The following is a 23,846-nucleotide window of genomic DNA, read 5'->3' on the forward strand; positions in this document are numbered from 1 at the left end:
AAAATATCGACTTAAATATTTTTAAGTGTGGGGGATGAGCTAAAAGGAATGAATGAAGCAGGGGAAAAGACTAAAAGCTAACTGCCCTGAGGGGATTCCATTCGCCAGAGAGGGCATTAAAATAATGCATTAAACTTTGTAAAGAAATTTTCTTTTCTTTTCTGTTGTGTGACGTGTTCCCCGCCAATGCCCCTATGCTAAAGGCCGGGCCCCCTGCGCATCCCGCCCTAGGAAGTATTACAGCCTTGGGAGGCGGATCTAGTGGGAGTTAGTTAGCTCCCTGGCAGGTGTTGCTTCATTCCCGCATTCCTTTGCTTCACCACGCTGTGGGTTTGAACAGGCAGGCCCCTCTCCGACACTTCATGCTACCCCAGGCCCGTGTCAACAGAGACGAGCAACCAGGGACTGACCCTCCGATTCCGCAAGCCCAAGCTCACCTTCCCTCCTTGTAAGTTGTTTCTCACAGATGGTTTTCAACAGTAACGAAAACCTGGTCTGGTTTCCAGCAGCTTTTGTTGCGAGGTTATGTTGTGAGGTGCCATCCCTGCCCTATGGCGGACGGAGAGCCCGTGCCCATCTGTTTACCGGGACTACCTTCACCTAGTGCTCTTACCCAACCAGCCCCCCCCACCCCCCCCACACACACAGCAGATCATCGGATCCAAGATGGAGACCCAAGGACCCGACAGGACACAGTGAAGATGTGACTTTGGAGAGGACAGCCGCTCGGCAAAGCTGTTTCTTTCCTGGGCAGCTGATGACGCTGAAAATCCAAAGGACCATGAGTGCCAGAATGAAAGGGGGCCATGGTAAGGGGCAGATCTGCGCAGTAAAGGGAGAGGGAAGAATTGTCAAGACAAACCCAAGGGCATCAGACGGGAGATATGTGAGCGGCTGACTGACTAATGGGAAAGCGTGGTCTCCAAACTTGTTCACTTACTGGTTGATTTTTCTTTTCAGGAAAGGCATTGAGCACAAGCCACGTTCTGTTTCCTGTAGCTAGTGGCTAGGCACACCAGACAACTGGACGTGACCCTCATCCAAGGCACGGCAGAAGGAGAGCTGCTTTGGGCTCAGTCGTGCCTGGTGATAACTCAGATCTCCCAAATCACCCTCTCCATCCCTTGTCTGTTTGCATCCTTTAGCAGATGGAGTGAGGAGCAGCGGTCCAGACACTGAGGTCATCTCTCCCTCCCTCCCACCCACCCATCCTGGCCTACGGGGATTGACCAAAGCTCCAATATTCTGGCTCATGGCCCAGGATGACAGTGGTGCCAAGAGCATCATGGGAAAGGACCGCGTCCGAGCCTGTGGATCTTACGTCAGTTTCAGGCTCTCTGGAGGGACAGGCTGTGGTCAAGTCACCCCCTTACTTGAGGCCAACTGCCACCCGCTAGGCAAAGCTCGGGGCAGGAGCTCTACACGTTCCCCGAAGTGGGAGGGCCTGCAATTTGTTTAGGGGCCAGCAGAGGGTGGGGAGAAATTTCTGGAATGTGTTCTGGGAAGTACTGGAAAGCTCCGTCACACTGGGTGCACCAGAACCCCATCATGCAGTTGGTGAGTTAGCACCAAGGGGACTCTCTGACCTTAAGGAGCCCCCTGTGAATGGAGCCATTCTGCTGGGAAGGTGCCACTTCATCCCGGCCCATGGTCCACAGTCTTCATTTTTGCATAGGCTGCTTTCATGGGCAAGGTGACTCCCCAGGGGAACTCTGGATGCTGCCGAACACAGGCCTTTCCTGCTACATCCTCTGTAGCCATTGGGCCACCTGCTCCTCCCGGGCAAATGCTGCTGAAGAGGCATTCTGTTGTCGTCTATACCTAGCTGTATTGTGTAATAGAGGGACAGTAATATTCTGTACTCAGGGGACGGCCTTGAGTGGGAATGTGGTACTCTCTGCCGGCAATCCCAGTATGAGCTCACGGAGGCACAATGGTGCCAAGTCTTAGGGCCATCAGCTGACAAAGAGACTGATCTCAAGGTGGGGTGCAGCCAAGGTCCCTGGATGAATCTGGGCTGATGAATCGGAGGCTGACTGGAACTGCCCTGGGAAGGTTTTCATCAGACCCACCCCTTCATCCACACAGCTGTGGCTTCCCCCAGGGTGGCATCGACCCCTCCTCAAACAGCGATGGTCCTCTCCTCACTCACACAGCCCACCCAGGGCTTAGACATGCTTGTGAACTAGCTGAAAACCCCCACACCTGTCTCTGCAGTGGTCCACATCTGCGTGCTTCCCTAGAGTGCTTGGGAGGGACGTCCCCATGCTCTCCACACTTGCCTGAAGGGAGGGTGGGGTGCCCAAAGAGCTTTTGAAAGGTTGTGTAAAGGGTTAATCCTGATTCTGTCTCCATAGGACAGTGAGTAGCCAATCAGATGCTGCACCTCACAGAATTGGCTAGACTTTCAATCCTGGGGTGATAGAGAGAAGGTTATAGTGTGAAGGTGTCCTCAAGGGATTCCTTGGGCAGAGAAGCCGGACACGATCAAACTAACCCACATGTGAGAAGCTCAGGGCCAGTCGCTTCCTTCCCATTAGGGTATCCCTGGAAATGAACTCTTGCTGGTAGCTGAGGCCATGGGTGTGGCACCCATCTCATGTTTTAACGCAGGCAGATGTGGCAGAAAGGAAGAGCAGACGGAATGGACTGTGGGTGTGGAGTGGCCCGTGAGGGGTTACCGAGGGCTGGTGAAGGATGTAGGCTCTGGGTTTCCCCATATCTACCCAAAGAAAATGTCCTCCACCCCACAGTCTATATCTCCCACTGTTCTACGGAGACGCGATCCCCATGTCCTCGCCCCTTGAAGCAGGGGAGAGATTTCCCCCACCACTGGAATATGCTCGGAGGGAAGGGCTGTAGTTTCCGAGATGAGGGTATAAAAGGCAAATCCAATCCCGTCTTAATCCCTCTGAGGGAAGCTGGGCTCTATGCCTTACATTCAGTAGCTCCCCTGGAGAGGCATTAAGGCCTCCAGCCTCCAGGAGACACCAGCTCACCCGGCCCGTGGATGGGCTGCCTCAGGACCCGACCACGCGCCTCCTCCAGTCACCAGAGGGTAACTGGCTGTCTTAGCCACTTTTCTGAGGCTGTGCTAAAACACCACGAACAAGGCAACTTAAGGGAGACCGTTTGTTTTGGCTTCCAGATCCAGGCGGGTAAGAGTCCACGACAGTGGAGCAGGAGCCTGTCAGCAAGCAGCAGGGACAGGAAGCTGAGAGCTCACATCTTGAACTGCCGGTCTAAAGCAGAGAGAGCAAGCTTCAAACAGGCCTTAAGCTCTCCAGTAGTATACCTCCTCCAGCGGGGCTGCACCCCCCTCCATCAATAAAACAGCACCCCCAGCTGGGGACCGTGTGTTCAATGCTTGAGGCTATGAGGGACATCTCACACTGGCCTTTGCCAACAGCTAGAAAGGCCTCCAAGTGAGGACTACCAGGCCCACACTCTTCCCAAATTCTCCATCACCGCAGGCAGAAATGATTGGGGTTTCAGCCACTATTGAGGTGACGGTGTCGTACAACTAAAGGACCACAGACAGAGTCTGCGGAACAGAGGGCTTCTGGGAAGAGAGTCATCCTGGAGAACCAATCAGGCCACCACGCCGAGAACAGCTCCTAGTGCTGACGGAGTAAGAGCTGTGGGATTAACTATGGGAAGTGCCATAATGGCACTAAATATTGTCCCTGTCACAGAAGCCCAGCAAGTGTCCCATGAGATGCCCGATATGGGGTGCCTGATCATGCCTGATGCAGAGCTGAGGCTCAGTCAGCCACAGTTACCATCTGTAGCATAGATTCTGTACCATAAGGTGGGCCAGTCTTGGTGCTAAGAGGAGGTGAGGCTGTGGGGACAGAGAGAGGCAATTATGAAAGTGTGTCTTCTGCGTTTATAGTCCCCTTCTTTGGAAGCCATGTCCTTTAGAAAGACGTTTAATCAGAGGAAGAGCAAACCCTGAAGAGCAATGGCTTCAGGAAGGCGGGAGCATTCTTTATTACAGTGAAAAGGCCCACAAGTAAGCTTCAAACGTTGGTTGGAGGCTCTTTGATAAGAAGAACCTGTGGGGGCTGGAGAGATGGCTCAGTGGTTATGAGCACTGGCTGCTCTTGCACAAGTCCTGGGTTCTATTCCCAGTACCCTGATTAGGTGGCTCACAATCACCTATAACTCCAGTATCAGGGGGGATTCAAAGCTTGCTTCTGGCATACACACACACATGCACGCACGCACGCACGCACGCACGCACGCACGGCTCCATTCCCAAGATCATCTCATGGTCTAAAATGGTAACTTAGGTACCAACCTTGTGTTGGTCAGTCTTTCATTGCTATGGAAACGCCTGAGAGAAACAGTTTGGAGGAGGAAAGATGCATTTGGCCTACCGTCCCAGAGGCTGTAGTGCTTGGCTGGCTCCGTTGCTTTAGGCCTGAGGCAGAGCATTGTGGCAGAAAGGATGGGACAAGGCAGAGATGCTCGTGGAGAGAGCCAGCAAGCAGGGAGTCAGAAAGAAGAGGATGGGGACAAGATCCTAGAGAGCACTTGCTCCAATCCGACCCCACCTTTCACAGTTTCTACAACTTCCCAGGAATTCATTCAATGATGGCTCCATCAGTAGACTGATCCATTAATCGAGTCAGAGTTCGAATGAACCAATTATCTCTCCATGATTGGCTCACCAGCTCGGGACCAAGCCTTCTACACTAGAACCTTTTGGGGGACCCTCATGCACAACTTCAGGTGGAGTTTTCCTGTCCCAACTGACTGCTCCCAAATAACCGGTAGCTGCTTCTCAAATAACTGACTTGGAGACTAATATAAATTATAAATGCTCGTTCGATAGCTCAGGCTTGATACTACCTAACTCTTACATTTAAATTAACCCATATTTCTTATCTATGCCTTGCCATGTGGCTCATGGCTTGTTACCTCATTTTCTACATGCCCTGCTTCCTTGGCGGCTGGCTGGTGTCCCTTCTTCCCATCATTCTCCTAGTTTGGTGGTTCCGCCTCTAATTCGTGCCTGGCTACCAGCCAATCAGCTTTTTATTAAACCAATTCCAGCGACAAATCTTTACAGTGCACAACAGGATTATCCCACAGCACACAACCATTGCATCTGAATTTATCCACTTAGGAAACAGAAAGGACAAGGAAGAAAGAACCATTACTTCTATTACCAGGAGGGAAGGAGGAGGGGGAGGAGGGATGAGGGGGATGGATGAGGTAAAGGAGGAGAATGAAGAAGGAAGGGTGGAGGAGGGATGGAGGAAGAGGAGGAAGGGGAGGAAGGGGAGGAGAAGGGGAAGGGGAAGGGGAGGAAAAGCTAGCTATTGCTCATCAGCGTCTTTTTGAAGGACACTCACGTACAGCCCTCCTCCTCAACAGGTTTGAGTGGAGCACATGAAGAACCATGATGTTCTTCACTCAGATCTCCTCACCACACCCCAGCAGCCGAGCGCCCTGGGGTTCTGTCTTTTGCTTTTTCTCAGGTGGCCCTGGTTGTGTCTTCGACGCCTGTGGAATGGGGGATCCTGAAGCGAGGCTTAGCTTTTGTTGTGGGCTAACCCTCAAAGCTCACAGACAGTTCTTGTAGAAAGTCCTTATTTTTAGAATGATTCCACCCTGTTTCTGCCACCGCCACCTACCCCCTCCATAGTCATCAACCTGCTTGTGACTTGGAAGCGATTGTAAGGCATTTGTCTAAAAGAAAATGAGTTTCATACACAAGTGGTTTCATTTTATGGGGAATGTACTAAATGAGATTGTTTTTTTAAAAAGAGTAGCCAAGACAAAGGCATTTAAGGATCAGATACCTACAATGTCTGTGACCCCAGGGAAGAGGGCCCCCTGTTATAGAGAGTAGTCAAAGCTACTAGAGTTTGTATCTGGACTATCCCTGAAAGGCCTGTGGTAAAATTCAGCCTCCAGCCTGCTTCACTATTCAGAGGTAGAGGAACCTTTAGAGGGGACCTAGTGGAGGAACTCCATCCTTGACTGCCCTTGAAGGGTAGGCGCTGGGGGCTCTGGGCTCTTCTTTCCCTTTCTTTCCCATGCACATAGGAGGTGGGTGACTCCCCACCCCCACAGTACCACAATGTACTGCACCACCACTGGCCCGAAGCAACAAAGCCAACCCAACATGAACCTAGAACCCCAAAACACCGGGCAAAAGTGAGTATCAGTTGGTTACTTAAGCGTTTTGTTAAAGGAACAGAACTGACCGATGCAAAGAGAAAACAAACCCGTACCCGTCTGGAGCTGGTTCGAGACCACCGTGTGCTTCCAGGTCTTTAAACAGCTGAGTAGATGTTGAAGTGGCCCCTTCTCTCTTCCCACAAGGGTCACTCCTGCACGTTACAGGAAGTTTTCAAGTGTTTGGGGAGCGCGGGGTGGGGTGGGGGGCAAACGTGATGGCTTCATGTAAAGATGTGTCCTGTGAAGCCAGCCACCCGAGTCCAATCCTTGAGACGTACATGGTAGGAGAGAACTGACTCCTGCAAGTTGTCCTCTGACCTCCACACACGGGACACACAGACAATAGACATAAACAAAAAACCTGATGATTTTGGTCATTTGACAGAACTGAAACAACCTGGATTGTCAATCCGAGACCTTTGCTTCTCAAAGGCACTGCTTTTATTTATTTATTTTTTTTATGGCCTCTACCTTTTGTCACTTATCATAGTTAAATCTGATTTTTGCAGTCCGAGTTCATTGTTCTTCTTTTCAAGCGTGTTTCCTCGAGGCAGACCAGTCAGATCTAGTTCTCACCCGTCCCTCTGTGTGTGCACTGCACTACTCTTGTACCTGGGTCACTGCCACAGCCCTTTAATACGCTGTTCGGCAAAGCGGAGACGCTAGGCTGTGGGGGCTGGAGCGGGGCTAAAACCCGAGGAAATGGTGAAACTATTGAAGGCTTGAGTTCATCTCTTCCTTCAACCAAATTCGAGGATTCCCACTTGCTCCTGAATTACTCCCGCGGCCGCTGGGCACTTACACATCATTGAACGGAGAGGCGCTCTCTCAGAGGGTCCGACCCGCTCTCATCGGTGACTCCCCCATGCATGCTGGAATGACGACTGCTCTCCAGCTGCCAATCTGTGCCGTCTACCCACGGGCGCTTTCAGAACATGGTGTCAACAAAACGTTACATCCCAGCAGAGGGTGTGCCCAGCACGCTGGCACCCACCAGGGTTCATCTGAGGTTCTGCGGGCTGGGAAACAGAGACCATCATCAAGGTTAGTAGGTGAAATTCAGTTCCGACTTTGGAAGCTGTTCTTGTGGGGAGAGAAGACACAGAACCCTCACACACCCCATTCACGCACCCCACCCAAGCATGTGAGACTTGGCTCCCCCCCCCCCCCCCCCCGCCCGCCCCGGTACTTTCCTGAACCTGAGATGTGTGTTTGCACACGGCAACGCCCACCTCCAAACAGCATCTTGCAACTCAGCCAGATTTTCTGCTGAGCCAGGCAGCCACTAGGAACAAATACTGGGGTCTATGACAACCACAAGTGTGTGTGTGTGTGTGTGTGTGTGTGTGTGTGTGTGTGTGAGAGAGAGAGAGAGAGAGAGAGAGAGAGAGAGAGAGAGAGAGAGAGAGAGAGAGAGAGAGAGAACATGCTTAAGTGTAGCATGGATATACATGTGCCTTTGTGTGTGCATTTGTGCACAAGTGTTTACGGCATGCGACTGCTTGTGCATGTGTGTGGCATTGGGAGGTGTGTGCGTGAGTGCTTAAATCTGTGTGACATGTTAGTGTATCTTTGCATCTTGAGGTATGAGTGTGGGTGTGGTGTGTATGAGCTTTTGTGGGTGACAGGAGTGTGTGTGTGTGTGTGTGTGTGTGTGTGTTGTCTGTGTCACTTTCCTCAGAGCCCTCTCCAGAGGGCCGCCTCGGCCTGGGCGACCCACGTTTCCCGAGTGAGAATCCACCTCCCACTCAGTACAAAGAGCCCCAAACCCAAGCGAGCTCCACCTGACTTCAGAGCCCCAAAGGAGAAGAGACGCCTAGGTTGAAACCCAGCGCCTGGATCTTCATTCTTCACATGTGGAGGAGGTGACCTTTATGAAATACCATGCTCCGGGCTTCAGGGAGACTCCTCTGCATTATTCTCTTCATTACTGGAAGAAAATGCTTCTGCATGTTTAATTAATGCCAGTGAGTCTGCACTTCCAGAGAGGTGGGTCCTAATTGGTCCAGCAGGGTGTCTGTTACACTGAAGCCTTAAAGTGGGAGGGCTTTAGTTCTTCCTGGACCAGAAGAGCCAGCCAGGCCAGCAATGGAGGCACTAAGCTGCTTAGTCCCAGTAGAACCACAGAAAGGAAGGGTTTCGAAACCAAGGCCCGTCCCTGAACGCTGGCTTCCTTATCTGCAGAGTGAGGGTGAGGACGCGAGGTCTGGAGGAGCGCCAGCCAGATTAGATTCTGTAGTGCTTGTTAGTATTTGGTCAGCATTAGGAAGTCCCCCCCGCTGGAAAGCTGGGTTAATGGACAATTTGGATGCTCAGTCTTGTGATATGGCTAGGAAAGATGACAGGGAACCCTGAGGGGGAAATCTACCTACTTCAGCAAGTTTGGGGTTTCATTTGGTTCGAACGGGAGGAGGTGAGCCAGAGACAGAAATGTCTGGTGGATAAGTTTTTCCTGACTCCTACATAATCCTTATCCATCTCAGTAAAGGATTTACCATCTGTGACTTCCAGTTTGAAGGATTTAGAGGTACCTGGTTTTCAACAGTAGGGTACAGAGTGTGTGTGTGTGTGTGTGTGTGTGTGTGTGTGTGTGTGTGTGTAATGGAAAACTGCCTTTTTCCATGGCAAGAGTTGCAGGATTCAAATTGGCAGCGTAGATGCTCACAACCCCATGGCAGCCAGAAGGCCCTTTCCAAAGGAGCTCTTCCCACTGGAGGGATGCCAGGGGCCCTGCCAGGTTGGGAGGAGGCTCAGGGTGAGCCCTAGCCTCAGCGCTGAGATGGCAGAGGACAACCTCTTGCCTTTGGCTGTGTTTGCATTCCAGCTGACAGGAGCCTGGCAGGCCCTCCCCACCTCAGTCACCTGGCCTGGCCAGCAGCCTATGTGTGGTGCCATGTCTGATGTGAACAGAAGGAATGGGATGGAACCTCTGGGAACATCGCCTGCCTGCCGCCATCAATCTTACCTGCGCAAGTGGTACCCACCCAGACCTGAGGGAGGGTGGCCTAACCCATGCCCAGACTCTCCCTTTGGACTACCTTCCTTTCTGAGAGGAGCGGGGGGGGGGGGGGGGGGGGGGGGGGGAGGAGCGGGGGGAGGACTGGCGTCACCAAGCACTGAGCCTTGTTATCAGACTATCAGACAGCACCTGACGACGTGAGACGGGGAACAGACGGCCCTGCGTCTTGGTCGGGTGGCAAATCCAACAGTCAACGTAGCCACGGAAAGTAGGGCAGAGTCTTCAGCAGTGGTGAAGGGTGGGCGGCGGCGGGCAGCGTTTGGTGCCGGAGCCTGAAGAAGGCAAGAGGAAGGTTGACCGTCTAGCCTGGAGAAAGACTCCAGACTGGTTCTGACTCAGGTGCCATCGTTAAGAGGTGTGGATCAGAGGGTGTGTGTGTGTGGGGGGGTGCTCACCCCGGAGACATCCTGACTCACTCCGGGCACTTAGCTGGCCACGTGGCCTCATCATCTTGCACTTAGTGAGAGTTACCAGAGCCCCGAGCCATTTCCTGATGTGCAAAACAAATATTTGAGTTTGGAGGGCTGAGTGAAGCTGCAGGATGTTTGGTAGATTTTTTACATTCTCTGCTGCACCTAGAAGCCCTTGGGGAGCTTGGTCCTCGGCAGTCCACACAGCAACCTTGCTCTGCAGGTAGAGTGGAAGCCAATGACTTCATACATTAAGAATGTCCTCCCTGGCTGGCTCCTTCGCTGTCTGTGTGATCGGTACCTAGACAACGTTTTTTTCAAAAGCACCTCTCCCCCAGCCGACAGCCCGCCAGAGGGGTATTTATGTGACTGAGGATATCTCCTCCAGCTGTCTGTGGTCCTGATGCTAGACTGGTCTTCTCTAGCCCAGGGACAGGAACCACCAGCAAGCAGGCTCTGCTGGCAGACATCATGCTGACTCCGTCCCTGCTAAGAGTGATATGTGATCAAGGTGGCTTACTCAGCTTTCCAGAGGCATCAGCTTCTCGACCTGTGAAATTATTCTCAGGGTCAAGTCCCACTAAGCTGCGAAGTTTAACTAGGTCTGGAGTGAACTGAGGGCCGGAGTGCGTGGGACGACCCCAAGTCTCATCTGGGTTGAGTCTCCTTGGGAGTGTGAAGGTTGTAAGGGACCACGTCCTATACTTAAGTCAGAGCTCAGGGTCTGGAGTAAAGGGGGCCAGTTCTCGGCATCGCCTTGACAGTTCATGGATCCTGTGTGAAGATTTTGAAATCACATTCCGTGGTTGATTGGCAAGGCAGCAGCAGACGTGAGCCGCCATCCCTGAGCCAGGAGAATCTAGAAGAACGCAGGAGGATGTCTAAGGTGAACAGAGAGAAAGCAATGTTTGGCAATATAAACTCGCAGAGCTTTTCTTACGATGGGACATCGTTTTTACAGTATTCACGTCTAGAGAACACCTTGCTCTCTTCTTTCCCCGCTCCCTCTCTCTCTTCGTCCCTCAGATAATGCTTCTTTTGCCTTGCATACTATCTGCCTTGTCTCAGATTTAAAGTACCATCTCTCTCCCCTCCCCCATATTGGCAGTAGAACTCCTTGGTTCAACTTCTGGAGTTACATAAGTCTGGAGGGATAACTGAGTCAGCACCAGGGCCCTGACTCAGCGCTCCAAACTGGCCACCACGGGGCCAAATTCTCCAGTCTTGACTTTGGCCAAATTCCCATCTAAATGCAATGCCCAGTAAGTATTAATAAATTGATACATAGCATTATAGATGGATTTTAAAGGGATAGAGAGCAAGAGATGAGCATCTCAATCTCCTCGTTGGCCCTCACTATGTTTACGGGGGTACCGGCTGGGGGCCACTGCTCAGGCAGGTACGGGCAGACACAGGCAGACAGACCACCCCCCATGTGTGACCTCTCCTAGGTCTTTCCTCTCATGATCATGGTTTCAAGTCCACCTTTCACCAAGGGCCGGAAGGAGAAAGGAGAAATGGAGAGCTGGAGGGAGCTTATGTGTCCATCCACCCCGACCACTCATCACCACTTGGGATTTTTATCATCTAGCATTTTATGTGCTGAGTTAACTCCCAACAAACATTTTAAGGTTATGAGAAATCGGGGTAACCAGAAAGCACGTAAAAATGCCGAGTCACGAGAGGAGCTTAGGAGGGGTGATGGGGGGGGGGCTAGGGAGTTAGGAGAAATGCCCATTTCTGGGAATTAACGGTGGAACAATCTGCAAATTGGTCCCCTACAAAAGCATAACTCTAAAAAATAAAGGGACAAAGGGGCTGGTGGCGGAAATGCCACCTCACTAATGGTTTAGAAGGACTCTTCATCCCGGGTCTACTTGACAGTCCCATGGGGATTACATGATCAATGGGGACCCTCCCTTTGGAGGATGTTGGGGGGAGTGGAACTCAGGCAATGATCATTTTAGGGGTTCCCTGATTATTCTGATGCACAAGGAGGGCTAAGCGCACCCAAAGACGGGGAGCTCTGTTTTCTTCGCCCATCAAGGAAGTTGGGAGACAATGCTCCAAAAGCTGAGACCTGCTAAAGATGTGCTTTTGGGTAACAGTAGGAGGAGCCAACACTCAGACCCTGTGGGTGAAGCTGTGTGTGCACTTGGCATTGTTTGCATCTGCCCCCGACCCCGGGCAGGACACACTACGATCAGCCGTAATTCACAGATAAGGCTTCCATAAACACAGTCACAGTCACCTGCCCAAGGCCAACAAATGAGATCTGAGATGGTGCACGCCGCCACCAGGGAAGCGTGGGAAACGTCAGGGTAAGTGGGATACAGGCTGACGGAGACTGTCACAGAAGCGCACAGTGTGTCAGGACCACAGGAGTGAGAGATGAGGACAGGCTTTCCACAGTGGAGTCGAACCAGCCCTCACAGGATGCACTCCAGATGCTGTGAGACAGAGATGGCCGTGAGGTGGAGGCGGGAGGGGGAGCCCTAGGGAGACAGCTCAGGGTGCAGGGAACAAACCCAGAAACGGCACAAAGCCCAGATGATGAGAAAGAGAAAAGGCAGTGTGGCTCCACAGTTAGACATGCCCTGGCTGCTCCTGCAAAGGACCCTGGTTCAGTTCCCAGCGCCCACATGGTGGCTCATAATTGGCTGTAACTCCAGTCCCAGCAGATCTGATGCCTTCTTTTGGCTTTCAAGGGCACCAGGCACTCACATGGTACTCATACACACATGTAAGCAAACACTCATTTAATTTGTTTTTAATTATACAAAATAGGGGAGCTGGAGAGATGGCTCAGTGGTTAAGAGCACTGGCTGCTCTTCCAGAGGTCCTGAGTTCAATTCCCAGCACCCACATGGAGGCTCACAACCAGCTATATGGGATCAGATGCCCTCTTCTGGCATAAAGGTGTACATACAGATAGAGCACTCAGATATAAAACAAGTAAATCTTAAAAGGGGATCTTTAAAAAAAAAAAAAGCCAGGCAGAGGTGGCGCATGCCTTTAATCCCAGCACTCAGGAGGCAGAGCCAAATGGATCTCTGTGAGTTCGAGACCAGCCTGGTCTACAAAGTGAGTTCCAGGACAGGCACCAAAACTACACAGAAAAACCCTGTCTTGGGAAGAAAAAAAAAAGGACTGGTGAGATAGTTCAGTGGTTAAGAGCACTGGTTTCTCTTGCAGAGGATCAAGGTTTGGTTCCCAGTGCACATGGGTTGTGTTCACAACCATTTGTAACTCCAGTTCTGGGGGATACAAGGCTCTCTTCTGACATCGAGAACATCGAGCACACACATGGCACACATGTAGGCAAAACACTCACACACATAAAATAAATCTTTACAAATAACTTTAACTTAAAAATGAACAAATCTTTTTTAAAAGGCAAAGTGACTAGAAAGGCCAACTGCCCTAAATTGTGGGATCACTGAAGGGGTCTAAGGAGCGATAACGCACTGCTGAATGTTTCTGAGTAGTGTGTGATACAGCCAGTGAGTCAGGAGGGACCACAGCAGGCTGAGGGCCCTTGGGGAGCCAAGCAGGTCCAGCCTGCTGGGCTCCCTATGAGTCCGGGAGGAAGGCAAAGGATCCTGGGACATCAGGAGAGCACTTCACTTCCAGCCCTGAGGTGTGGGCTGGCACGGAGCTGCTTTGCACACAGCCACAAAATCTACCTCCCTGTTGAGAGCCTCAGGCCTGGCTCAGCTGGACCTCTGAACCCTCCTTGTGGGTCAGCGTCGGCTCCTTACTGTCTGCGCACACCGGGGCAGTTCTTAAACGGAGAGCGCAGCTGCCGTCTCTCCGTGTAGAGGATTCCTACTGTGCATGTATTTGTGTAGACACCAGACTTTCTCTCAGTGTCTAGGATGACACATAACACTTGAGTCTCTCGTCGGAAAGTGAGAGCACAGGATGCTGTCCTAGGCATGACTTCCTCACATGTACACACAGTGGAGTTCTTCAAAAATTCCATTGGAGAACTTCCATCAGAACCTGGAATTCTGGGGCTGTGTTAGTCATAGCCAACTGAAAGTCTTTATTTTATTTTGCAGGATTTTTTTTGTTTTGTTTTATCTTAAAATTTCATGTATGTTCTATATTCCCGCAAGGCATGCAGCCCTTCCTGTTAGGATGCGCCCAGTTTCTCCTGTGACTTTGGTGGTGACTTCTGGCTCACATCAGGGATTCGCTCCTGACAAGTGACCACTCTGATGGTTTCTGTCTAGAGTTGGGTTGTTGGCTTGAACTCGGTCATTTTAAAGACAGCTCAGTGCTATCTGTCTTGCTCTGCACTGTCTGTCTCACTGTGCTCAAAAACAAAAACAAACAAACAAAAACCATCTCATAATCTTACTTCTTCCTTCTGTTCTATACCGGGTAATAGTTGGTATATTATACTACTGTTTTGGTAGGACAATGATCTTCAATTAAAATCTCTCTGTTCACAAGATTCACAGAGGTATTAGGGTTTAGCAGTTAAAAGTCCATTCACAGCTGGGCAGTGGTGGCGCATGCCTTTAATCCCAGCACTCGGGAGGCAGAGACAGGCAGATCTCTGAGTTCAAGACCAGTCTGGTCTACAGAATGAGTTCCAGGACAGTAATAGCTACACAGAGAAACCCTGTCTTAAAAAACAAAACAAATAAACAAACAAACAATCCAAAATCAACAAAAAAGTCCAGTCATCTCCATAGCAGAAAGTCTATACCAAGAGTTATGAATATTAAATCCCCACCGACACACACACACACACACACACACACACACACACACACACACACACACCAACGAATGTTTTAAGTGATTGGTCCCCAGCTGGTAGTTCTGGGAACCTTAGGTTCTGGGACTTAGCAGGAGGAAGTAAGGCCCCAGGGGAAGCTCCTTGGGAATATTCTGTCCTTAGCTTCCTCCTGTTGCTGTCTCTGCTCTGTGTATACAAAGTAAGGACTGTGCTGCCGCCACCATGATGTCCTGTCCAAGTTCCCAGGGCTCTGCAACTATCAACTGAACTCTCTGAAGCCATGAGCCAAAATAAGAAATCTTTGCTCCTATAAATAAATAAATAGATAGATAGATAGATAGATAGATAGATAGATAGATAGATAGATAGATAGATAGATAGATAAAATAGATAAATAAATTAAAATAATAATAATTAAGCTGGGTAATGGTGGTGTGCACCTTTAATCCTAGCACTCAGGAGGAAGAGGCAGGTGGAGCTCTGTGAGTTCGAGGCCAGCCTGGTCTATGGAAAGAGTTCCAGGACAGCCAGAGCTACAAGAGAAACCCTGTCTCAAAAAAACCAGAATAAATTTATATGAGTGTTCTGTCTGCAGCTATGTCTACATACCAGAAGAGGGCACCAGACCTCATTATAGGTGGTTGTGAGCCACCGTGTGGGTGCTGGGAATCTAACTCAGGAAGAGCAGCCAGTGCTCTTATGTGGAGCCATCTCTCTAGTTACAGATCTCAATCTTTTCAGTGATCTCTGTCAGGTATTTGGTCACAGCTCTATGACAGTCACCAGTCCAAGGGAAGACTGAGGAGAGAGACTTGGGGACAGGAGAAAAGGAGTCGTGGTCATCTGAGTGGCACAGGGTAACCACAGGGACTGTCTTCATGCAAAATAGGCACCCTCCACAGAGCTCCATCGCCCCATACCCCACCACGGTGACACACACCTCTTGCTCTCAAGGCTCATGGCCTCAGGTGTACCTGACACTGCTTCTTTCCATTCTAAAGGCCCGGCTCGATCTCAGATCTTCAGCCTCACCTCCGACACATTGGCTGCGGCTTAGCTTCCCCCTTTTATGGCTCACTCACCTTTATCCCTTTAAGTCACTGGTTGGCTTTTTCTGTTTTGTGCCAGGGTCTGACACAACCAAGGCCATGTTCGTGGTAGACAGCAACTACCTCTGAACTCTCCCCATCTTGTTATCCCATCTCGATGAAGGAGTTAAGAGAGTTCATTTCCCACCCTATCTGTTGCTTCTCAGATTCCTCAACAGATAGAGCACCCCCCACCCCCTCACGCCCCCACTCCCCCACCCCCCCACCCCACCCCCCATCCCCCACTCCCACCCCTGCCACTCTTTTTTGAGATGGGGATCAATGTAGTCCAAGGATGGACTCTCACACTTGATTGTCCAGCCTCTGCCTCCCAATCGCTTGGATTATACTTCCTGCGATCATGCCCGGCTCAAGATGCTGTCTACTGATAGAGTATGAACAGCAGAGTCCCCAGAATCTTGCCTTTCTCTTTTTACTTGGGCTGAGGGTATTGATAACTGGCTTGGCAAGGCTGTTCTTAGTAAGGCCGCTCTTAATGCTCCACACCACCACAGTCCTCCCACAGGTGGGAAATGTGCCTGGTCCTGGGCTCCTGCTGTGGTCTCTAAGTCACCAGGTAGGTAGCTGGTCGTGGTATAGGGCTCATTCTAAATGCTTAAATCGCCAGCCTATGCATTTTCTTTCCTGGTCACACTAACTTAGAGCAGTTAAAATAGATCAGTCACCTGCCAAATATTTCCCGATTCTGGTATGCTGCTATCAAAGACCTATAGTCACAGAAGCATTAAAACATGAATCAAGAGGGGAAACTTGTGGGGCAACTCGCCAGATCTCACAGCCTGTCATCCACTTCCTGTTGGCCACGTATGGCTTGATCATCCTGTATCTGCCAATGCCTGGGGCACAGCAGAACCACCCGAATCCATAGTAGATGACTACTGTGCCATGGAGAAGGGAGAGTTGCTTTTCTCTGCCTCTGGACCTCAAGTTTAGGTCCATCGCTTGCCTTTCTTGTCCCCAGAAGGAAAGTCAATTGGCTTGGAAATGTACAAGGAAATTCATCGTCAATTAAGATTTATCTATTTCATGTGTATATTTTTGCCTATGTGTATTTGTGTGTACCAAGTATGTGCCTGGTCAGGTCATAAGAGGGCCATCAGATCCCCTGGAACTGGAGGTACAGTCACTTGTGAGCCATCTTGTGGGTGCTGGGAACCAAACTCAGGTCCTCTGCAAGAGTGGCCAGTATTCTTAACCACAAAGTCAACTCTCTGGCCCAAAGAGGAGTCTCTTAGTACTACAAAGTACAATGAAAGAACCACCATTGCAGAGAATTGCAGAGAACTCTGGGGACTGCATGAACCTCATGGAAAGCCCAAAGGGATCACTTTGGGGGGCCACTCTGGGGACAGCAGTAGCCATAGTTGGATTATTACCTGAAGTTGGGGTTCTAGATGGGAAAATAGTTTTGAGAAATCTTGAAGCAATCAAAAAAGCAAGCATAGGTGTCCAATGAGTGGGGTTCAAGGTGTGGAGAGAGACATAATCTCTCAGGGCCAATTCAAAGGGGAGCAGCTACCCCAAAGCCCAGTGGTGGGTGAGTGGAGGAAGAGTAAACCTGTGCCCTGAGCAAACCCTTCAATTCCTCAACAGAGGCACAGCGGCCATTCTAGGAACAGGCTCTCTGCGTCCACCTAAGACTGTTGGGTCTTGCAGGAATAGCAAGGGTATGGAGAGCCCTGGTGAGGTGACCTCCTGAGCAGAAGGCAGAGTGCTGCAGACCCTGGGCTATGTGACCCTCTCTGGATCCCATGGCCATTTGCTTCCAGACTCTCCACTCCTAACAGCTGAAAATAATTAACTAACGACACAATGGGGTACAGGTCATGATATTTATACTCTCCGTGCCTGCCTCCAGCCTTTCTAAAAAGCACCTTCAACAGCTCTCCCTAGCAATGAGAAATTGTGAATGGCCATTTCTTTCTAGAAATAAATGTAATTTCAGAAGGAGTGAGCCCAGGAAAGCTTTTTTCCTAGGCTCCCTGCCTTCTCCAGAAGGACCTTCAATGTACCTCATAGGAAGAGCTATTGAGGATTGTTGATGATGTTAACACTCTTTATGAAAAGGGACCTGGGGTTGCATTGTACAAAGGTCTGAATGACTCACTATTCTCCCCATGAGAATGAGATTTCTCGTTGCCATGGTTACAGTTAACAGTAATTCAATTCAACATGACATATATACATACATCAATGACGCCATCAGACTTGACCCAATTGTGTCTGAAAAGAAGCTCTGATGCTTGCCTTTGGAGGTCCTGTTCGGGTCCTGTGAAGCCCTGGGCAGCCTTGGGTTTCTGTACATCCATTCCATTCAGTTCCTGGATCTCCCACGTGGCAGGCACTACACTGGTCTTAGAGATGCCGCGGTAAATAACTAAGCTCTGCCTGTAAAGAGTTTAGACTCCTAAAAGGAAAACAAGACCAATTAGCTTATCACAGAGTGTAGTGACCCAGGGAAGAGGAAGGCTCTATACACCGACTCTAATGGCAAATGAGCAGGTCGGGCTGTTTGAGTGACAGGAAACGAAGTGTGCTGTGTTTCTGTTTCCTGTTGATGTGATACACTACTACACTAGTAACTTAATACAGCTTAGCGGTCTCTGTGGGCTAAAATCCAGGACAAGTCTGTTCCTTTTTGGAAAATCAGAGAAACTTCTACCCACTTCCTTGGTCGTCACAGCTTCTCAAGGCCGCCCATGTGCTCCGGCTCACGGCCGCTCCCTCCATCTTCGTAGCCAGCCATGTTGTGTGTGTGTCTCTCTGTGTAGATCAGTCTGGCCTTGAACTCATAGAGATCCACCTGCCTTTGCCTCCCAAGTGCCGACGTCTATTCCCAGGCTCTAGGATGTAGGATGTGGGCATCCCTGAGAGTCATTTTCCTGCCTATCAGACTGAGGGCAAAACCGCCGCCACCAATGCCGCTCCTTTTCTTTAAGTCATCGATGATACGGTTTCCTTTGTGTATTATTTGTTTGGTTTAGTTTCCCCCGCCCTTACCCCTTTGGTGGCATTGTTTGGTATCCGTGGTGGGTACAGACACGTGCCAGGCCAAGCTGAGGGGTGGGGTCACCGCTGAATCTCTGGATGACAGAGTCTGGGCGAGTTGGCTCAATTGTGTAGTCATGTTTCAAGGGCAATTGTTTTGAAAATCATGTTCCCTTGAAGCCAGGTGTGGAAGGGGAATCTCATGCCAGCTGGTGCAGCTGTGAGGAGGGAATATGGGACCTATGCTGTCTGTGACTAGACGTAAGGTGGCGGTGTGTGTGTGTGTGTGTGTGTGTGTGTGTGTGTGTGTGTGAAATAAAGAGGGCAGTTCCCTCCTCACGGGGCTTCCTGTCAGACTCTTCAAAAGCAGATGGTCTGGTGGTAGTGGGTGCTTCCAAAGCAGAATGAGGGCTGGAGAGAGAGAGAGAGAGAGAGAGAGAGAGAGAGAGAGAGAGAGAGAGAGAGAGAGAGAGAGAGAGCGCTATGGATTCCCCAGGGTCCAAGGGGGCTTTGCTATGTCCGGCGTGGGATCTGAGGGGAAAAAAATCTACGTACACTATGTTCTTATGTCTGTTAACTTTATTCCTCTAAGACAAAATTCTATCAATTCACCTATAGCTCCACCAGGCATTCAAGGCAGGAGTAACTCTAGACATACCAAGGTCTATATCCGTCTACTCTATTTCTCTGGGATGAAATCCTGTCTCCATAACTGCAGTTCCGCCCAGCTCCCTAGCTCATAGTCCTGCTGACGACTAAACTCCTGTGCTTCCAGCCTCATCTTCGTCCTCTGTATCCCCTTTCTCCATCTCTGTGACTCTCTACTCCTGGCACTCAGAAAACTCTACCTGAGATCTGCTGACCCTCTATGGAACCTGTCTTCCTCTCTTCTCTCTGGCCATGCTGTTCTCTCCCTGTCTACAGAAAATGCCTGCCTTTTCTTTCCCTGGGCCCCTCGTTCCCTGCCTCCTCCGGAATGTTGTTTTATCTCTCACCTTGATATGTAAAAACCTCTTTTGTTCTCAGTCAAAAAGCTCTGGAGAACCACCAGGCCTCCTCAAGGCGAGGGGATGGCCTGAGCTTCATTAGCACAGGAAACAAAGCTATTGTCTCCGCCAGCTTGTCTCCTAAGCTCAGCAGGGCAGTTAGTAACTTAGGTTCAGGAGGTCTGGGGAGCTGAACTGTTTACCAATTGGTCTGGGCACACAAGGATTTCATAGCAGAAGACAGCTGGAATATTAAAGGCTGGGTAACACCAAATATCCATAATAAATGGTTTTGCCTTTTGACAGACCCTTGGCCGGTCAAAGTTCAGCTTTAATACCCAGCTGAATCTCTATGATATATTCTTGCGGCCCGCAAGAGAGAGCTGATCTGAAGAGCACATACCGACCGCTCTTGCAGAGGGCCTGAGTTCAATCCCAGCACCCACAATAAGCAGCTCACAACCAGCTATAACTCCAGGTCTAGGGAGATCCAACTTTGACCTCCATCAGTACCTGCATTCGCATGCCCATACTGACACATAACACACAGAATTTAAAATAATAAATAACTTTGAGAGAGAGAGAGAGAGAGAGAGAGAGAGAGAGAGAGAGAGAGAAGCACCAAGGGAGGCCGGCTGGCCTGGATGAAAAGCCTCTCACTAGGCCCTCTGCGGCATGCCCCGCCTCCCCGTCTAACCTGGTTTCTGTTTCTTCTGTAGTGGACTCCTTGACAACCCCCGTGTTGAAGTGAAGTGTCATAAGCACTTCTGCGGTTCCCATGGGGGCAGAACCTCAATAAATGTTTGCTGAATTAATCAAATAGGCTGAACGGCTGCTATTCATATCACTCTTGTTCAGAAACCTGCCATGGCTCCCATTATCTACTTAAAAATAAAAAATCCATTTGTATCAAATGCACCCCATTTCCATCAGCCCGTATTTCACATGTCTAAACACTTTCTCCAAGGCAACACTAGCCAGGTGGACTGCCGTAACAACATGGCTTACACAACAGACTTTTTTCCCCCAAAGACTGAGGATACGGGCGCTGGGTGAGGGGGTTGGGTGCGGTTCTTCTGAAACCATGATTGTGTCTGTGCCTGCAGAGTCTGGATTTGGGTGTTTGGATGAGGTTTTTCCCAACTAGTACAGTCTGTACAAATATACTAGAAATGAGAAACACTTCTGGTCCCACACATTCCAGATACAGTGTTACTCAAGGAGACCATCTCTTGATGTAAAGCAGTATGATAACGTATTATTATATGTGTTTGAATTCAAGGAAGACATAAAAATTTGTCTAGGCAGACTCCATCTCCAATTTGTCATCCTTGCTCATCCAACATCTAATGAGTGAATGAAGACAGTAGCAGATGATTAAATATAGATACATTCATTTCTTGATTTAAAAATGATTCTTGAAAGATAAGGTACCAGGCGGCTGCCGGAGATGGAGACGGCTCAGCCGTTAAGAGCACTGGCTACTCCTGCAGAGGACCAGGATTCCGTTCCCTGCAACCACATGGCAGTTCACAGCTGTCTATACCTCCAGTTCCATGGGCACCAGGCACACACATGTGACACGTACACACACGTATGCAAACACTCACACACACAAAGTAAAATAATAAATCCTTTTAAAAACCAAAATTGGATGCAAATCTGAGGTCACCAAACGCTTTCTGACAGGGGTAGTATGTGGAACGCTGCCTGTCTTGTCGCACAGAGGCACACGCAGTGTGTGTGGCTGAGGGGAGTGTGGTGAGAACCACACAGCATACTGAACGGGTTGTGTTGTCAGGTAGGTGCCTCAGCTTTCTCCTCCGTCCACTGAGGACAAGGACTGCACCTGCCTCCCAGGCTCCTGTGGCCCTCGGACGGCAGTGACAGGCAGACGATAAGCACATGGTGAATGCCAACCAACTGTTGTCACCCCCAGTGATTTCAGTTCTTTTTAATCTGTCACCCATTAATGGGGTCGTTATAGCTCACTGATATGTGTGTGTATTCATATATTCATATATATACATGAAAAGTTCTTAAAATATAACATTTCACCCAAGAATCTGCAATTAGCACCAGGTACAGCTCTTCGCATGTTTCCAGACTTTATTCACCAGGGAAAACAAGGGAGACCATTCACACAGTAGTGGGGCCTTTGTGAAATGTGACAACCTGGCCCTTAATTATTCTTAGAAATGTCAGAACTCACTGGACGAAATTAGTCTTGACAGTTCAAGGGCTAATTAACTCCAAACCCGGCTTCGTGGGTTGCCTAATTAGCCATGCTTGGTCACTTAACATTTTTTTTTAGAAACTCCTTTTCCGATTTTGTAGCAGGTAAGAGCATTGTGTGCCACAGACCTGTTTGGGGAAGGGGTTCTGCCGGCCCTTGGGCCCAGTGGGGGTGCGGGGGAGATGGTGGTGGTCTTGAGATGCCAGGGGATGGCTGCAGCCTGTGTGGCACGCCTGGAGACGAGTCCTGCCAGCCCATAATGAGTCCTGATGCTTCGCTTCCCAAGGCTGCCTTCCCCTTCCCCCACCTGTCTCCCGTGACAAAATTCTCTCCGGGCTCCCTAACCTCATTAAATACAAAACACAAATACGCTAAATGAAGAAAGGCAGACGCAAAAGGACATGTATTGAGTGATTCCATTTCCGTGAGACAGCTAAAGACAGTGACTAGACTAGACAGTGCGGGTGGCTGCAGGAGAGTGGCCGGGAGTGGTAGCACCCTACTTAGAGGGCACAGGGCTGGCTTCTGCTTAGCATAGCTTGGCGCTCTGCCCACACCTCGCACCACTGGATTTATGGGCTTTTTGTGGTAATGGGAATTGAACCTAGGCCTTCGCACATGCTGGCAAGCTTGCTACCGTATGAGCTGTGTCTCTAACCAAGGCTGGCTTTGTTATTTTGCAATAGGGTCTCAATAAATTGCTTAGACTGGCCCTGGAACTCTCTCTGAGCCCAGGCATTTCCCTGTCTCAATCAGCACACAAGGTCGGGCTGAAACATACGCTTAACTGGGCTAAATTGATCGTTTTAGGCTACCTAATTCTTCTCATGTTGAAAAGTGTCATGGTTAAGAAGTGGGGTCTTTAAGAAGTATTAGGCCACAAAGGCTCCTCCCTCATGGATAGAACTCAGGCCCTAATGAAAGAGGCTTTATCCAGATGCCAATATACCTGTCCTGTAGTCCTCTGCTTCCTCCATCCTGGAGGACAGGAGGACAAAGCTTTAAGCCTCCATCTTGGGCATGGAGAGCATCCCTATTCGGTTTCTAAACCTGCCAGGACCTTGGCTATGGATTTCCCAGCTTATGAAAATTTCTATTCTTTCCCATGTTTTGGCATTTTAGCACACGGACTGTGTGTGTGTGTGGGGGGGGTGGAGTTGGCCGCTCTCTGGAGCATCACCCACGGGGCTGTCCATGCCAGGATGCTTGTGGATGCTTCAGTACCCAGTGACAGGCAGCTAACAGATCACTCCGAGGGGCCGCCTGAGTTCTATCCCTTGCACGGGCCGGTCCCTTCACTGGAATGCCCCTTCCTCCTACCCCTCTGGCGTATTCCTGCCAATCTGCAGAACCACAAGTCAAGTATTCCATTTTCTGGAGTCTCCGCAGCCCACTTCCCCATCTCTTCCAGGAAGGGCTGGCTGCCGGCTGCCTCCTTTGTCTCCTCGAACATCAAAGAATTGTAACCCTGCACTCTGCTGTGATTTATTCTCTCTCTCTCTCTCTCTCTCTCTCTCTCTCTCTATATATATATATATATATATATATATATATATATATATATATATATATATATATATGTATGTATATATATAATGCATTATAACTATAACTATATCATACAGTAACATCCATTCTCCTTAGGATAAATTTCTGTGACTTTGGAGAAATATTAATAAAACAAGAAACACCAACAACACACTTTCATGTCCTCCCAAATCCCTCAGGCCCTGGTGAAGTCCATCCCTTCCCCATCCCCTGGGGCCATTGACCTTTTTTTTTTTTTTTGTCTTAGTTCTTCTCCAGAATATGCCATATGAGCGAAATTACGTGATGTGCAGTATAGTCTATCGTAACTGGCTTTTATTTTTACATGCGCCTCCTGCTCTCAACTTGATCTCCAAATATCAGGGATCTTCTTTATCTTATCCGGTAACAAGCATCATGGGGTGTGGTCCCTAGAGGCTTGTGACCAGACATGGCAGAGGGGTGATGCTTCCCCAGCCCTTCCTCCCGGGTGATTGACAAGGAGCGGAATGCAGGGGTGCTGTGGGATGGTCTGTATGTCAAATAAAACACTGATTGGCCAGTGGCTAGGCAGGAAGTAGGTGGGACAAGGAGAGAGAATTCGGGGAAGCAGAAGGCTGAGG

This window comes from Peromyscus maniculatus, chromosome 23 (assembly GCF_049852395.1).
Source record: "Peromyscus maniculatus bairdii isolate BWxNUB_F1_BW_parent chromosome 23, HU_Pman_BW_mat_3.1, whole genome shotgun sequence".
Taxonomy (NCBI): Eukaryota; Metazoa; Chordata; class Mammalia; order Rodentia; family Cricetidae; genus Peromyscus; species Peromyscus maniculatus.